Source organism: Adiantum capillus-veneris, chromosome 20 (assembly GCF_014529385.1).
Source record: "Adiantum capillus-veneris isolate H3 chromosome 20, ASM1452938v2, whole genome shotgun sequence".
Lineage (NCBI taxonomy): Eukaryota > Viridiplantae > Streptophyta > Polypodiopsida > Polypodiales > Pteridaceae > Adiantum > Adiantum capillus-veneris.
In genome coordinates, this window is record NC_140950.1 from 118,589,679 (window position 1) to 118,606,363 (window position 16,685).

A 16,685-nucleotide genomic window follows, 5' to 3' on the forward strand; every position below is an offset into this window, starting at 1 on the left:
AAAAGAATTCAATTTGTGGGAAAAATTGCCAAGGAACCAAGCAAAGCTATGAACTACAGATCTCAATCATCAGAAATCAAAGCAAGGAGAGATTTAAGGCAAAACATGACTCCAAAAGTGGTTACCAGAAACAGATTTGGTCAAAACAGAAAAAATATGGCCATAAACTAAAAAATGGTGCAAACTATGGAAAAAAATGTCCAAAGTTGAAAAAATTTCACCAGTATACTAGAAAAACCTATAGGAACCAATGTGCACAAGAACTGTATTCAAATGCTTCCCAACATGGATCGCGATCCATGTACCGTTTTGGCCAAAATAAGTAAAACCCATGCCATCTTATTTAGTATGATCAAGAAATCCAAGCCATGAAGTTTCAAACCATTTAAATCCCAAAATCCACTTCAAAAAGCCAAAATCTATAAATTTGTACATGATTTCCAAAATTCAGCCCAAGTGTCAAACCATTGATCCAAATCCCAAACTTATTGGACCAAGTCATAATCAAGATGAACACTACCAGATGGTATCATCATATTTCCAAAATATTGCCCAACATGGATCACAATCCATGTTCCTCTAGCTCTAAATCCAAAGAAAATTGCTCACTAGCATCCCCTTTATGCCCAAGGGCAACTTCCCAAAGTTAGAATTTTTGAATGCTTCCCAAAATAAATCACGATCCATGTTCCTTTTTGCCAAAATCCATCTCTTACATTACAGCTTTGTGCCTATAGTAATCCTAGGTGCACTGGTGATATTTGGTCAAATTTGGAGTAGTTTTGACAAAGTTAAGCTCACTCTTTTATTTTATGGTCAAGTTTACACTTTCCGACAATTTTGATCAATGGCTAAAACCTGATTTCACTTGAAAATTTGCAATAGGATGCCTCAAAGAAACGCATAGAGGGAGTGGAATGTAGCACCCTATGAGATAACCAATATCTCATCAAATGAGAAAGCTCACCTCACTGAACAAGTACTTGAAGCAATTCCGGCAAACATTTTCATCGAAAGGTTCCAAGCCGCAGACGAAGAAATTGTAAAGACCACCATCTTCCCCCAGGAAATGTGGAATTTGCACCAGAAACTAGAAGTGCAAGCAGGGGTCAGGTGCCTACAGCTCCACGGCTTCTTAAGACTGCCTCCTTGGGAAACAGATTTTAGGTGAGCTCAGTAGCTCGTAAGTTCAATTCAATACAATGGGGAAGCAACTCTGATAGACAAGGATGGGACAATTGTTAAGGTAAAAATTACAGCTAAAATTATCAATGAAGCCCTCCATCTTCCGCAGGGGACGCACAATCTATTGCAGAAAACGAAAGCAATCAACAATGATAAAGACTTTTTGAGCAATGAGGCCACAAGCTAACATATCAAGACTTGATATACTGAGAAATGGAACTACCATTGCGTATTATATCATAACATTTCAAGGTGTAGAAGCCGCCTAGATATATTGAGCCCTTGTTGCTTATGGAAGTGCTATTGGAGATGGGTTTGGCTGAAGGCAGGGTGGTCAGTTTCGAGTTTGGAAACTATCTTCTTGACACGATTGTGGAAGCAAACCTATAGGGCGGTCAAAGAAGTAAAGCTTACATGAATGGAGGACCAATGCTCACACGAATAGCCTATCAAGCACTGGGCATTATCGACGATCTACCACCTGCCGAAGCACAGATAGACCAAAAGATCCACAGGTCCAAAAGAGCTATTAGATCAGTGGCAGGACCTTCTACATGGCCGAATCGTGGAGTCAAAAAGACAAGGCAAAGTGCACCTCTAAGGGATTCTGACAGCGAGAAAACCGAGTGAGATGCCAGGAGTAGCCAGGAAGAGGGATCCCACTCAAGAGATACTCCTTTTGAGTACCAGTCTTTGGAGGAAGAGAAGGATAGCCCATAGACCCTGGGATATACTCGGTTAAAGAAAAAGGTTTCACATTTAGCAGAAGCTATCCCCATCACTCATGAGGACAATGGAAGAGGCTCACACATTAAGGGAAAATCTCCGCCAACAAAAGAAAGATCACCATCAAACCCAAGAAACAGAAGAGGATGACGAGAAAGAAGACGATGAGTCGAGAATGCTTCGTTGATATGCATGCAAATAGAGGCCTTGGAAAGGATCAAGCAACAAAAAAGGAAGGAAGCTGAAGAAAAATGGGAAATTGCCAGTGCCATGCGACAACGAATTCACAATGAGCTCAAGCGAAAGATGGAGCAGAGGCAGAAAGAAGAATCAAAGAAGCAACACGTCGATGATCTACAATCATCTGATGAATTTGGAAAGAGTAAAAAGAAGAAAAGTCACTCGCAAGGAGAGGGGCAACACGACACACAGGACCAACAAGATAAAGGCCTCGGTTCTCCCAAGGATGCTGAGACACTTTCAGAGAGGTCATAAGAAGAGAAAGGAGAAAGTGTAAGACAGTCGGAGCAAAGGGTCGACGAAAAGCAAACGGAACATCAAATGGATCAACAAAAAGAATCACACACAAAGCCATCCACAACCTCTAATTCATTAGAGGGTTTAAAACAAAGAAAAAGCAAGCTGAGGTGGCTAAGCAATCGGATCAGAGCCGAAAAAAGGACCAGCATGGGCCAAGAACGCCACGCACACAAGCGGCCATAAAAGAAGGAGCGGGGATAGTTAGCTCATTTGACATTGACAATCACTTAGAGAAGATCAAACTGCAATTCCAACGTCAAAGAGCTCTTTAAAACCTGAAGGAGCTGGAGTTAGAAGATAACAAAAAGGAGGCATCGCATCTAGAGCATCATGAGAATCCTAGTAGTTAAAGCAACAAATCAAAGAACTAAAAAACGCACAAGTCCAGGTGCAATCGTAATTGCAGAGAGAACAAGAAAATGCAACATACTATTACAAAGACGTGCAACAATTCAACGAGGCGATCTTCTCATTACAGATGGAAAACCAATGCCTTGAGGAGGACATAACCAGAGAAAAGGAGCACAATGCGGAGCTACAAGGCTCGTATACAGTGGTTAGCAGGTCTCTCACTCAGCTCCTGGCCATACAAGAGACACCCTCCTCTTGAACTATGACTGCAGACTCTACTTCCTTGAGTCAGGAAATCAAAGAGTTGAAGGAGGCCCTAAAACAAGAAAAATATGACAGACATATCATGATGGCAGGTCATAGGGCCCTACAACAGGCCAAGGATGAGGAAATCAATGACTTAACACTAGGTTGGTAACCTAACAGGACATAAAAGTGTCCTTTCAGGGTTTTTAAAAAAACCTCCAAAACCATAGTAGATCCACACATTTTGTAAAATCCTTACATGAGGTTACAGTTCAAGGCCAACTACACGTGGAAAAAATAAGAAACTTGTAAAATTTCTCATGTTTTGGTCACACCAAGCCTCCAAAGTTGATGGACCAGTACATTTTCATCAAAACAGTCATTTCTTACGTTTTGTTGCATAGAAATAATATTAGGGATTTTTGTAGGACTTGAGATAAATTCCCTAGTTAACTTCAATGGGTTGGTGATCAAAACATATGATTGCTTCTCACTCACTATTTTTTGTTTTGCCAAAGAAATAGGTACAGAAAATTTGAATTTTTACCATTATGCAAACCTATCATCAAAGTTTCTATAGCCACTCTCAATACAAATAATATATGCATGTTTTCTTAGTTCCCTATTGTCCTTTAGGTTCATAAGGAGCCATGGAGCATGTCAAAAGAATAATACATCTCTTACCAAGAGGAGTCTTGGGGACAAAGATGAAGTTCTAAATACAGCAAACATAAAAAAACTGGGTTCAACATTATGAGTTGTAGAATCCCATAGAAACTATTCAATATCTAGCCAAATTTGATCCTTATGACTAGATATGGTTACTACCTACAAAATTCATATAGTTGTCACAAGAAATTAACAATATTGAAAAAGCTATACTTGATATACTAGAATGTTTCGTTTTCTTCTATAATTGAAAAAATCAACCATCGTTGTCTACTATGCAAAATAGGGTATTAGGTGCCCCAAAACTCAAGGAATATTAGCTTTATGTTACAATATGCGACATAGAAAATCAAAACTGCATTTTGATATCATGAAAGCCACGAAAAAAATCATAGAAGACCTAAAATTGGCTAAAAAACAGGGTTTGACAATTTTTGTAATTTGGTCATAACTTACAACTTTAACATTTATTTCTCCCTAAAAGCATCAGGACATGTTGAGGACTACTAAAGATAGTTCTCTAGCATTATAGACCTCACAAACATGAATTCTAGAGTGGTATAGTTGCAAAAAGTTGAAAAAAGCCAAAAACAGGACCCGTTTTCGCACACACTTTAGGTTGTGAAATGTTGTGCAAGGACAAGGTTAAAGATGAAATTGATATTCCAAAAAAAGGTCGAGTTTTTTTTAGCTCATGAGACAACTTTTTAGACAGATAGCACCTCAAAATCCATTTTGAAACTCTTAACATAATTCAAGGAAAATGGTCACTTAACAGGACATAAAAGTGTCCCATTACCAACTTAGTGTTAAAGAGGCAACTGGCTGAGGCAAGAAAGGAAGTAGAGGCTTTGAAAGAAAATCAAACAAAGTATCAGCAGGACCCAGGAGAATTTCACCAGGGAGAAGGATTCGAACAATCAGTGTTCGAAACTCATCAAACAAAAATGCCTACTACGAGCACGGAAAAGGCACGCAGGAATTTGCAAATCCAGCCACGACATCCACCTCGAAGTTGGAAAAAGATGAAATTCAGTGATGGATCTCATAAGTAAAAGACCCTTCACACAAGGCGTATATGCAATATGAACTAAAAGTGCTAGAATCGGCTGCCCTCCTCATGATCACTCTAGATGAGGTAGCAAAAAATCATGGGCACGAGATGATCACACTACCATTGATGCGGAAAGAAGTTCGATTATGGCAGCAAAAGATGCTCCCATAAATTGAACCAAACAACAAAGGGGACTACAAAGAGGTTCTGATTACGACCCTTTAGATTGAAACCATCATCGAGCAATCAACCACTCTGAAGAAAAAAATGGTTCGATCAGCGACCAACTGACAAAACCTATTACAGGAATGCCCCCTAGCATCTTAGGATCGACCCCAGTTACTGTCCCATCAACAGATGGCGATCTTGGGACATTTTTTATAGTCTGCAAAGAAAAAGCCCGACAATGTTGTACTACTCGATAATTACCAAGCTGCTTAATAACAACCCCCATCAGAGCATTACATGGTGCAAACTTTGAAAGGAGTAATCAATATGATGAAAGAGATCCCAGATCTCGCTTGTCAGATGCTGGTACAAATTGCCAAAATGCTTATCACGTGCATTACAGCTTTCAGAGACATTGAAGCAGCAGATCATCTATGGTAGGTTTTTGTCGAGGGGACGCAGGGTATTTGTTGCCATAATATGGAGACCGAAATCCCCAACAGAAATGTTATCATGGGATTATATGCAAGAGTCATGTTTCTGCCCTCTCCTTGCATATTTTTTGTGATGGATCATGATTTATGTACCTTCCCAGATGGTGACAGAACTTGGTAGGATTGAGTCCATAAGTGTTGTGAAACCTCTCTTAAGTTTCATGACATTCCGGATTCGTTTGGATACCGAACAGGCGCAATGACGTTGAGTGTTGAGATTGGATGCATACTAATTGTCTGACTAGGAAGTGGTGGATTTGCTTTTTTCATAGAAGGAGTAGCCCTTGAGTTCACTTTGGTGAGATTGACACTTTCATTAAGTCTCCGTGCCCCATCCCGAGTCGCTTCCTTGCATATTGACATTATGTTAGTGCAAAGAGCTATGCTACAGACGTCCGTCGCGGCGACCGGCTAACAGAGAAAGATATAAGGAAGAAATGGTTTGATTTTCATATAAAGAACAAAGATATCAATGTTGGTGATAAAGTTATTATTTATGGAGTGCGTAACAAAAAGAAAAAGTTAAAATATGCAGGAGAAGGACCATATAGAGTATGCGAAATCACCCCACAAGGGACCATTCGTGTTGAGACTCTTGATGGAGTTGAAACCATTCGATTCCTCAATGGGAGCAAATTTAAAAGACACTATGATCCTTTAAGCCAAGAGGAACTACATGCCATCCATTAAAAAAAAGTAACCAAGGCACAAACAGAACTGAAGAAGATACAAGCTCAAGTTGAGGCTTAGGAGGGACAACAATGCATAGGACGCCAACGAGAGGCCAAACTTGGAGTTACACATGCATTCCACATTGAAATGGAGGATGATTTTTCGGACTCTGACACACCTCTACGATAACCTATTGAGCTAAATAGTGCCTATGGAAAAGTGCTTTATAACGCTTTATTGGACATGGGTGCTAAGTATAATCTGTTTTCATATGGAGTTTAATGTCAGTTGGGAAATCCACCTGTATCTGAGAGTATTATCCAAGTCAAGGGTGTCAACAAGAAAAAGACTGCGGTTTTTGGAATCTAACACACTTCTGTCAGTTATGACAATGGGGTTGTAGTTCAACACTTTTTGGTCATGCGTGCAGTAACTATGGAGGGCAATATAAACCTAGAATGCACGTGGATGATAGTCACCAAATGCACTATTGATTGGGGGACAGGGGGTGTTACAACGTAGAAACCAACTCTTAGCCCTGCCACTCAAGCCATAGTCCCTGAGATATTGCCTCTTAAGGAAATAAAACTCAAAACATTGCATGTCCAAGAGGTTGAACCATATGTCCCCATACCCCAACTCTCTAGAGATTCAACTGTTGTAGTTGAAATAAACCTTAAGATACACAAGAACCATCCTAATATAACAAAGAGAACATACAAGTGGGTCCCTAAAGCTTCTTTAGCGACCATAGTTAGTACTAAACGATAGGAGCCTGGTAAGAAACATCTCACTCGCCTCAAGAAATGTAAAGAAACGTTGCATTGGATTCCCAAAAAACTATTGAAATCCCAAGGCTACTATCAAGGAAATGAAAGTGCCAAAACGTAAATTGTGCTCTTACTTGTCACCTGACGCATGTGAGCCCAATCTTGTGGCTCCAAAACGAATTGAAGATCGCCGAAGGAAAAAATCACAGAATGCTATACACCCGCTCCAGATTTAGCTTGGGTACAGAAGAAAGAACGATTTGTTCCACCTAGCTCAGGAACAGGGAAGTCAAATGAAGCTTCTTGCTCTTCATGTAGTTCCTATACGGAAATAGAAGCTTTGACACAACCTCCACCTACCATTGTAAATATCCATACAAAAAAGGAAGAGTTTGCACCTCCCATTGTAAGTTCACCACCTACAACACCGTTGCAAATAAAATCATGGGAGAGTACCTTACCACCCTTGCAACTAGATGAAATGCATAGGGTGGTAAAAAATTATTGGTTGAAGTCTTCACCCATAACAACTTGGAGCAATTAGTTTCAAAAGGTGATGAAATCATTCCAAAAGGTATGATATGATCTACCCGAGGAAGGAGGGAGTGTTTACTGACATCCATCATTTACTTGCTTACCTCTCAACCTTCCTCCCTGACCTCTCAATCTCCAATCCTAGGGAATGTATATATAGAGCCTTATACTCACAAAAACAAGATAAAAAAGTAAAAGATTAGGAGCCATAACACAAAATGATAAAAACACATTATGCACAAGAACACGACCCTTGTAATATTTGCATTCTAACCATCATCTATTTGTGTATACAGATATGGCTAGTACGCTAGAGTCAACCACTCCGGCCTTGGGTGAGAGGTACCCTTGTTACTTTTCACAAGTGTTTCACATGGTCTTTCTGGTGCTTGCCTGTGATTGGGATTTGGTAGGTATGCTAGCATGTGAGAGGAATTTCGAGGAGTTAGAATGGCTGATACGTCTCTTGACCACGATTGATCCATACTTAGTAGAGAGTGTCTCTCCCATTGCACAAGCCTATCCTTTTGACCAAGATGACTATAGGCGTCTAGTGACCTTCTTAGTAAACATTGGTGCCTCTGATGATGAAGAATATTTACATGATTATATGGATGGCACATATGGTCTCACGGATGATAACTCTGTTTTTTTCGACGACGACTAAGATAGGGGTTGAGCCTTAGGGTTTCCCCCAAATCTCTACAATTCATATTCCCTTGACTCTCTGGGGGGAGTGCAAATAATCAGGTTAGGGTTCCTTATGTTTTTTAATTGTGTTTAATAAGTGTTTGTACCTTTTTCCACTGATGTGCCTCCTAGAGCTATTCGTTGTGTTTCCTAGTGTGGACAAGAACGTGTTGCTACTCTTAGGATTTGGACCTTCATGGAATCTTTCTTGTGTTCACACTTCAAATCAAGCATGACCATCAACACAAACAGGTGTTTCTTGTCCATTAGCATTGCCCCTTATCTTTTTTGCATCCATGTTTGTCTGCTTTAATTGTGATTGGTAGCATTATATTCATCGCATTTGCTTAGTATCAAACATTAAATTCAATGTAATTTTTTGTCATAATCACTTGTCTAGGTTAAAAAATCAAGCTCTCCAACTAAGCCAGTTTTCTCGATTCCATTAAACTCGTTAATCTTTGCCTTCTTGAAGACATACTGCAAAGCTGCCCTTTCAGAATCTTCATTTGCATCTTCTTCATCACGTCTCCTTCTTCGTCCTCTCCTTTCATTAGTTTCCTCTTCGCCGTCATCACCACCTACAACATTGTAAGTTCACCACCTACAACACCGTTGCAAATAAAATCATGGGAGAGTACCTTACCACCCTTGCAACTAGATGAAATGCATAGGGTGGTAAAAAATTATTGGTTGAAGTCATCACCACCTCCCATTGTAAGTTCACCACCTACAACACCGTTGCAAATAAAATCATGGGAGAGTACCTTACCACCCTTGCAACTAGATGAAATGCATAGGGTGGTAAAAAATTATTGGTTGAAGTCTTCACCCATAACAACTTGGAGCAATTAGTTTCAAAAGGTGATGAAATCATTCCAAAAGGTATGATATGATCTACCCGAGGAAGGAGGGAGTGTTTACTGACATCCATCATTTACTTGCTTACCTCTCAACCTTCCTCCCTGACCTCTCAATCTCCAATCCTAGGGAATGTATATATAGAGCCTTATACTCACAAAAACAAGATAAAAAAGTAAAAGATTAGGAGCCATAACACAAAATGATAAAAACACATTATGCACAAGAACACGACCCTTGTAATATTTGCATTCTAACCATCATCTATTTGTGTATACAGATATGGCTAGTACGCTAGAGTCAACCACTCCGGCCTTGGGTGAGAGGTACCCTTGTTACTTTTCACAAGTGTTTCACATGGTCTTTCTGGTGCTTGCCTGTGATTGGGATTTGGTAGGTATGCTAGCATGTGAGAGGAATTTCGAGGAGTTAGAATGGCTTATACGTGTCTTGACCACGATTGATCCATACTTAGTAGAGAGTGTCTCTCCCATTGCACAAGCCTATCCTTTTGAACAAGATGACTATAGGCGTCTAGTGACCTTCTTAGTAAACATTGGTGCCTCTGATAATGAAGAATATTTACATGATTATATGGATGGCACATATGGTCTCACGGATGATAACTCTGTTTTTTTCGACGACGACTAGGATAGGGGTTGAGCCTTAGGGTTTCCCCCAAATCTCTACAATTCATATTCCGTTGACTCTTTAGGGGGAGTGCAAATAATCAGGTTAGGGTTCCTTATGTTTTTTAATTGTGTTTAATAAGTGTTTGTACCTTTTTCCACTGATGTGCCTCCTAGAGCTATTCTTTGTGTTTCCTAGTGTGGACAAGAACGTGTTGCTACTCTTAGGATTTGGACCTTCATGGAATCTTTCTCGCGTTCACACTTCAAATCAAGCATGACCATCAACACAAACAGGTGTTTCTTGTCCATTAGCATTGCCCCTTATCTTTTTTGCATCCATGTTTGTCTGCTTTAATTGTGATTGGTAGCATTATATTCATCGCATTTGCTTAGTATCAAACATTAAATTCAATGTAATTTTTTGTCATAATCACTTGTCTAGGTTAAAAAATCAAGTTGTCCAACTAAGCTAGTTTGACCAAGCTAGGCGTTAGAGATCTTCTCTTAATACCCTGAGGAATGCCTTCATAAAATTCAATGGTTACTTAAGTTCCTAATCTGATTTAGGGAGCATTGTGTGCAATGTAGTAGGGCTTTCTTATGGACTTAGTCCCTATTGACCTTTAGCTTAAGTATTATAAAGGGAGTTTACTAGTGTGATGAGCCTGGGGAGGGTAACAATGTTATATGACCCCCCAAAGTTACAAAATTAAAATGTTGAAAACATTAAAAAAGAAAAACAAGTGTCACAATATAAAATCTTAAGCTGGAAGAGAAATCTCAGCTTGATTTGGTACTTCACTCACATGTATCGCCTATGGTACTAGAGCCCTAGCGGTTCCCAGTGTGGCGCTTTTCCTTGAAAAGTAAAAAACCCAAGGCATACAAAATAAGCACACACATCAAAATTGAAACAATGTGAAAAGACTTTGGGGGGTCAAAGAAAAGGAAATAAGATAGGCAATGATTTCATGAGCAAATCCTTTTATCGTAGCTTAAGCACAAGGTCTTCTAGGTATAGCCTCTAGTGAGCCCTCGGGCATGAAATACTTGTCTCTCTCATTTAAACAACTTAATTGATCGGAGAAAATTGAGAAGCTTTCACATGGTATTAATAGTTGACCTCTAGTGCCTTTCTATCGTTAAATTTGCGACCCCATACTTGTTTAGTTTTTGACCTTTACAATTGTTTGTGCGTTTGATTATATCACAATTTAATGTTTATTGTTGACAAATGGTTTAAAATTTTGCTGCCAATCAATTTGTCTACTTAAAATTGCATATGCTTTCTAATTGTATATGAGAATGCAATCACCTAAACCTAAAAATTACTTATTCTCTCATCGATGCAATTGAATTGTGCTCTTGCTCCATCTTCATATTCTCCTTCTCATCTCCTTGTATGTGTGTATGCGTGTGTGTGTGTGTGTGTGTGAGAGAGAGAGAGAGAGAGAGAGAGAGACATCGACCATTGCAACGACAACACAACAGCCGTGAGGCAGTTGAGCACGGTACGACGGTAGCTCCTTCTTGTTCGTGGAGAGGAATCCTCCACAAAGGCAAGCATAGGGCAGTCAGTGAAACACCCTTGCTCTCTTGAACCTGCTAGATTAGTTGAGTTGTGTGCTTGGAACCATTTGTGGCTCGCACACAGTGTATCGGCAAGTCCCTTGCATTGACATGTACGACATACGCGCATAAGTATATCATAATGTCACTTTTTTATTCAAAACTTGTTTGTATCCTCGAGCTCTTGTATTTGAATTCTAGGTCTCCATCAATCGAAGTTCGCAGCCAAAAGTTATGTAGTTTTTACTACAATCGAGCTTGACACAATTTTCCTCCTCATGCATCGTTGTGAAGCATCCACAATTGTTTTTCTAATTTTGGCATCAATTTTTTTGAGAAAATTTAGCTTTTTGCTATTCATAGTGTGGCCATCAATCTTGAGTCTTACGTCGCGTCTCACATCACTCTATTTTGAGGACTCTTTTAAATTATTAACATCTCCTTTTCCTTGCTTTTTTAGGGTGACGTCCCTTACATCTATGGACGTTTATTGAGCATCCTTCTTGCGTTTATCATTGGTAGAACATAGTCTTCAAATTGTTCTCGTTCTCAATTGCAGCCTTCAATGTATATGGTGTGCAAATTGTGCAATCTTACCTTATACATCTTGTCACAACCAGATATGGCTATGACTATTCTTGTCAAAAATTTTCCTTCTGACCATCGTTCTATTTCTCCTTTCCATTCTTCCTTTCCAAGGCCAAGGATTTCTAGTCTCAAAAGCAAAGATGTTGTTAATTCTTGAAGGCGATGAACTCTCTGATATTGTCCTTGGAAATTGTGTATATCTGCCTCTCCCTGTTGATACAGATCATGACAACGTGTTCATCACTGAAGGACATGTATTTGAGGATTGGCATGTTGTGTTGAATACAGATTGGCAACGATGTGATAAAGACGCTCATCGGTATATCATTTCTACTCTTGATTCCCTTTTGCTTCATGTTACCATATACATGTGGTAGTGATGTGTGTAAACACACTAGGACCGCCGAGGCATTTTTTCCCTCTTTAGGAGGTTTTTTCCCCCGTGCATTGTATATACGCCATCACTCTAGGGCTATCTATCTTTCCATTTCACACTAAGTAACACACTCTATATTGTGTGCATTGAGCTTCCTTCATCTTCTCCAAGCTGTGTGTGTTTCTCTGCAACCCTAATTCCAACAATTGATATCAGAGCAGGTCACGTCCTCCCGGGCTTAGTCTCCAGCTGCGCTAGTACACGCCTGCTCACTTTCTCCGATTTCGGTGAGCTTTGGCGAGCGTTCGCAGGTCGACAAATATTTTGGGCAAGTTCAAAGAGCTTGGTCTGCTCAGAATTTTGATTTGGGCTCATTTCAGCCTCCGTTTCCACTACAGGCAGTACTGCACAGGCTATTTCGTCATTTTGTGCAGAATTTCTGTCAGTGTCGTTTTCTGCATAACAGGTGCCTTATAGTCTTCTACGGTTTGTGTTATATAGCACAGGTTGTTCCCGCTCTATTTCTCCTATTTTCGGGCAGTTTTCACATCAGGTGCAACATTTACCATGGCTGACAACAACAACACAGATGTGTTCAAGATGTTTGCTGATGAGGACAGGTTGGATGGGGACAACTACCCTATGTGGGCTTATATGATTCAACATGTTCTTGTGTCAAAGGGTGTCTGGAACATTGTGCAGGGCATTGATGTACATCCTGGTTCTGAGGATGTAGGCGATGTTGAGGATGTTGTAGGTCTTGCTGCAAGGATTGCAGCTATTAGAGTTGTTTTTCCTACAATAGAACAAGCTCGTTGGGATGTTAAGGATGTGCAGGCTCATGAATTGATTGCGTTGTCTGTGAAGCGCACCATAGTTCCTCACATCCGTTCAACAAAATCTACAAAATAGGCTTGGGATATTTTAACAGGTCTTTATGCAAGCCGCAATGAGGCTAAAATTTATTTGTTGCGTAAAGAGCCGGAGTCAAATATTATGCATGAGGAAGATGATATGGGCACTTTCCTTGCTAGTGTCAAGGATATCAATGAGCATCTTATTTCTGCAGGTGAAGTCATTTCAGACAGTTCCCTTGTGCAGACTATTCTTGATGCCTTACAAGATTCCTACAAGACTTTTGCTAGTACATGGAGACTGATGACCCAAGGAAATCCTGAAGTTGTCAAGTTTGATGCATTATGCACATTGCTATTGCAAGAGTCACTTTCTAGAAAAAACAGGACTAGGCAGCGTGTAGTTGAACAGGCTTTTATTGCTTCTCAAAGAAAGGGTGGTAACAGTAATGCAGCCACTTCTTATGGTTCTGCTGCGAGTGGCAAAAATTATGTTCCTAATGCTTTTGCTGGCAGTACTTCCTCTAGAAATTCTAGTTATAAGGGAAAAAAGAAGATGCGTTGCCATTATTGTAAAGCCAATGATCATTTGATCAAGTCGTGTCCTAGGTTGAAGGCCAAAGAGGCTAAGAAGAAAAAGGGTGGTTCCACTGCAAATGCTGGTTTCACTATAAATGCAGCCATTGTTGAGTCTTCTGTGAAAGGAGACTGTGTTGCTGATGTTGATGCAGAATGGGCTTTTAGCGTAGAGTGCACTTACAATCCTGTTGTCCATGATGCATGCTTGTCAGTTGCTGTAGATTCACATGTGTGGTATTTCGTCAGTGGTGCTACAAAGCACATTACATCACATCATGAATTGTTTACCTCTCTTGAGTCTGTCCCTCATGGGAATTCAGTCACTTGTGCCAACAACGCCTTTTATCTAGTTCAGGGAGTTGGAAAGATTGTGCTCACTGCTGCTAATGGCAGTTCCTTCACACTTGTTGATGCACTTTATGTACCTGGGATCAAGAAGAATCTCTTGTCTGTATCCGCACTTGCTAGACTTGGACTTGTAGTCAAAATTGTGGATGACAGATGTACAGTTCATGATCTCAGTTTTGGTGATGAAATTGTTGCATCTGGACTTTTGTGCCGTCGGCTGTATAATCTCACTTTGTATGACAAGTGTGGACAAAACTTTGCAAATGCTGTTGCAGATTCAAGGGCTATTTCAGATGCAAAACTTTTGCATGCACGTTTTGGTCATCTAAATTTTGCCAGTTTGTTGCGTTTGCAGAAATCTGATATGGTTTCTTCTTTGCCGCCTCTTGAAGCACCTGTCAAACATGTTTGTGAAGGCTGTATTTTAGGTAAGATGCAGCGTTCTAAATTTCCAAAGGATGGTTCAGTTCGGGCCACATGCAGGTTGCAGCTTGTGCATAGTGATGTTTGTGGGCCCATGCAAACTCCGTCCTTGGGCAATTACCTGTACTTCGTGACTTTCATTGATGATTACTCCAGGCATGCATGGGTATTTCCGCTTAAAGTGAAGTCGGAAGTTTTTATGTGCTTCAAACAATTTCTAGCTATGGCTGAAAATGTCTCGAAATGTACTGTGGGCACCCTCCGTTCCGATCGAGGGGGGGAGTATATGTCTCATGAATTTAATGCATTTCTGGCTAGTCGTGGGATAGAACACCAATGTACAGTTCCTTATACACCTCAACAAAATGGTGTTGTTGAGAGGAAAAACAAGTCACTGACGGAAATGGCACAATGTATGGTCAAAAGTCAAGCTTTACCACATTCTTTTTGGCTTGAGGCCATCATGTGTGCCACTTATGTACTCAACAGGTGTCCTACGAGATCTTTGTAGTCTATTATTCCATATGAAGCATGGCATGATAGAAAACCTTCTAATGAGCACATGCGTGTTTTTGGTTGTTTCGCATATGCTTTGGTGCCACAACTACAGCGTAGAAAATTGGATGATAAGGCTGTCAAATGTATTTTTGTTGGTTATAGTGCTGAAAGCAAAGGTTACAGGTTGGACCATTCGCAAACAAAACGTATTTTGGTTTCTCGGGATGTAGTGTTTGTGGAAGATTCTGTTCAGCCCTTGTTGTCATGTACTAGAGACAGTAATGTAAGCTCACAAGACATTTATGACACTTTGTTGCCTCTTTGCAGTGGTGGAAATACGAATGTAAGTTCCAATGAGGCAAATGTACAGCCTATGGGGGTTTCTGAAAATGTTTTAGTTCAGCCTATTATTGATGTAGATGTACATGATGGACTTGATGAGGAAAGGGCGAAAAATCAGCAGGCTAGAGGTATGCCAAAATGGCTAGTGCACACTTTGCTTGACAGTAAATTGGATGCACCTTTGTCTATTCATACTCGTTCAGGCTCTCGCCATGCATCTTATGCATCAGATTGTTATGCTTTGGCTGTGTCTAGCGTACATGATGTTGAGGAGCAACTGACTTTTGATGAAGCACAAAATTCAAAAAATTGGATGGCTGCCATGGAATTAGAATATAATGCACTTATAGAAAATGACACATGGACTTTATGTGATTTGCCTCCTGGAAAAAGGCCATTGGTACCAAGTGGGTTTACAATTTGAAACGCAAGCTCAATGGTGAGATCGATCTCCATAAGGCTCGACTTGTTGCAAAAGGTTATGCACAGAAAAAAGACATAGATTATGAAAAAACTTTTGCTCCCACTTGTCGTATGACTACTGTACATTTTCTATGTGCATTGGCAGCTCATTTTGGTTGGGATGTACATCAATCAGACATTGTTACTGCTTTCTTGAATGGTGACATATTTGAGGAAGTTTATGTAGCGCAGCCTCGCGGTTTTGTCATAAAAGGACAAGAGGACAAAGTGTGAAAATGTAACAAGGCTTTGTATGGGTTGAAGCAATATCCTCATGCTTGGTATGAGAAAGTTGACACTCATTTGGTCAAACAAGGCTTTCGTAATAGTCCAACAGAAAGCACATTGTATGTAAAGCGTGAGGGTGATGTACTTCTCATTGTGGTTCTTTATGTTGATGATTTTCTGATCACTAGACCAAATGAGAGACACATTTCTGAATTTAAGGTTGATTTGAATGCTACTTTTAAGATGAAAGATTTGGGGCTGTTGCATCATTACTTGGGTATACAGTTTAAGCAGTGTGATGGTGGTATTGCCTTGTGTCAAAAAATTTACATGGAGACATCGCTATGTAAGTTTGGACTTGAGGATTGCAAACTTATTGCCACTCCCATGGAAACAGGTTTGAAGTTGAGTCTACATGATGCTGGCGATCCTTCTGATGTCACTCTTTACCAAACTGTTGTTGGCTGCCTCATTTATGTATGCAACACGAGGCCAGATATTCAGTTTGCAGTCTCCCACGTCAGCAGATTTATGCATAGCCCAGGGTCTAAGCATTGTCAGGCTGTCAAGAGGATTTTTTGCTACCTAAGTGGCACTTTACATCTTGGCTTGTTTTATCCCAAGGGGGGATCATTGCCGCCAGACTTACATGCTTTTTTGAACTCAGATTGGGCTGGTTGTTTTGACAGGTGAGTGTCCACAAGTGGTTTTTGTTTCATGCTTGGCAGTTCATGTATATCATGGTTGAGCAAGAAGCAACCTAATGTGGCCACTTCGAGTTGTGAGGATGAGTACAAGGCAGTCTTCACAGCTACGGTTGAGTGTG